Here is a 2,271-nt window from a genome sequence, read left to right on the forward strand (position 1 = left end):
GTCTTGTGTTGAACTTGTGTTTATTTTGTAGCAAAAACAAAATAAATCTCTAAAACATAGATTGATTTATTTTGTTCTGTGCAGACACAAGTGTTTTTGTTTGCATATATATTTGTGTACCATGTTTGTGCCTAGTGCCTATGAAGGTCAGGAGAGAGTGTCAGATCCCTTGAAACTGGAGTTACTAGTGATTGTGACCTATCATGTGGATGCTGGGAGTCAAGTCCAGGCCCTCTGGAAGAGCAGCCAGTGCTCTTAAGTTCAGCTTTCTGTCCACTCTGGAGTGAGAATTTTGGTTTCTTTAAAACACAGTTATCGCTCTTTCTGAGCTGATAGCGCTCCTGCCAACATGGTGAACGTTCCTAAGACCCGCCGGACATTCTGCAAGAAATGAGGGAAGCACCAACCCCACAAGGTAACCCAGTACAAGAAGGGCAAGGATTCTTTGTATGCCCAGGGAAAGCGGCGTTATGATAGGAAACAGAGTGGCTATGGTGGTCAGACTAAGCCTATTTTCCGCAAAAAGGCTAAAACTACAAAGAAGATCGTGCTGCGACTGGAGTGCGTCGAGCCCAACTGCACATCTAAGAGGATGCTGGCTAGTAAGAGGTGCAAGCATTTTGAACTGGGAGTCGACAAGAAGAGAAAGGGCCAAGTGATCCAGGTCTAAGCCGATTTTGTTATGAAGACAGTAAAATCTTGACCTTTCACCCACTTTGATTGTCTTTGGTGAGGGAATAAATTAAAGCTTCCATAAAAAAAAAAAAGTTATCGCCGGGCAGTGGTGGTGCACGCTTTTAATCCCAGCACTTGGGAAGCAGAGGCAGGTGAATTTCTGAGTTCGAGGCCAGCCTGGTCTACAGAGTATGTTCCAAGACTACATGGAGGAACCCTGTGACAAAACCAAACCAACCAAACAAAAAGAAAAAAAAAAACAGCAACAAAAAAAAAAATACCTGGACAATTGACTCTTGCTAATTTAACATTTATTTATTCCAGTATTGATTTGTAGACTGCAATCCAAAGTTATTTTTACTTTTTAAAAAAGATTTATTTATTTTATGTATGTGAGTACACTCTAGCTGTCTTCAGACACACTAGAAGAAGGCATCAGATCCCATTACAGATGGTTGTGAGCCACCATGTGGTTGCTGGGAATTGAATTCAGGAACTGGAAGGGCAGTCAGTGCTCTTAACCGCTGAGCCATCTCTCCAGCCCTATTTTTACTTCTTGTTCAAATTCTATTTTTGATTATGGGCACACTTCCAGTTGGTACCTCTGCTTCCTTGACATAACACTGAATATCCATACTGTCTATTAGCACCTCACTGCTTGCTTGCTTTTTTTAAATGTATCACGGCAGGGGCACAGTGCTAATGTGGAAATCAGGAAACAGATATTGGGAGTCACTTTTCAGCCCCACCTTGAGTCTGTTGTTCATCAAGCTGGCCTTTGAGTTCCCAACAGTTCTGTTACCATACCATCACCCATCTTGACAGGCTTTGCGTGGGTTCTGGGGATTGTGAGGGAGCTGCCTGACCCGCTGAGTATCTGCCCATTTCAACGCACAGCAGACTGCTTTTAGCTCACCAGCGCGCTCACTGGCGCTCTCACCGGAGCTCTCACCGGCGCTCTCCTATCTAAATCTAAAATACTTATTTTCAGTTTTTCATTTTTTCTTTTCTTTTTTCTTTTGTTTTTTTGAGACCAAATTTCTCACTCTGTAGATCAGGTTGACCTAGAACGCAGAGATCCGCCTACCTCTACCTCCGGAGTGCTGGGACTAAAGGTATGTGCTACCACCACCCAGCCTACCTAGTTTTAAAATTTTTTAAAAAAGATTAATTAATTTATCTGAGTGCTTTATCTGGATGTACAACTGCATGTCAGAAGAGGGCATCAGATCCCATTACAGATGGTTGTGAGCCACTATGTGGTTGTTGGGAATTGAACTTGGGACCTCCGGAAGAGCAGCCAGTGCTCTTAACCACTGAGCCATTTCTTTTTTCTTTTTTTTTTTTTAAAGATTTATTTATTATATATGAATACACTGTAGCTGTCTTCAGACACACCAGAAGAGAGCATCAGATCTCATTACAGATGGCTGTGAGCCACCATGTGGTTGCTGGGATTTGAACTCAGGACCTCTGGAAGTGCAGTCAGTGCTCTTAACCACTGAGCCATCTCTCCAGCCCGACCACTGAGCCATTTCTTCAGCCACCCTAGTTTTTAAATTTTTAATTTATTATTTTGGGCGGTGGTGTGCTACA

General features: G+C 42.8%; 1 pseudogene; it reads left to right on the plus strand.

Annotated features, from left to right (window-relative positions):
- Positions 1-349: 349 nt before the first annotated feature.
- LOC114633769 lies at positions 350-670 on the plus strand (annotated as a pseudogene).
- Positions 671-2,271: the final 1,601 nt, after the last annotated feature.

This window comes from Grammomys surdaster, unplaced genomic scaffold (assembly GCF_004785775.1).
Source record: "Grammomys surdaster isolate TR1022 unplaced genomic scaffold, NIH_TR_1.0 751, whole genome shotgun sequence".
Classification (NCBI taxonomy): Eukaryota; Metazoa; Chordata; class Mammalia; order Rodentia; family Muridae; genus Grammomys; species Grammomys surdaster.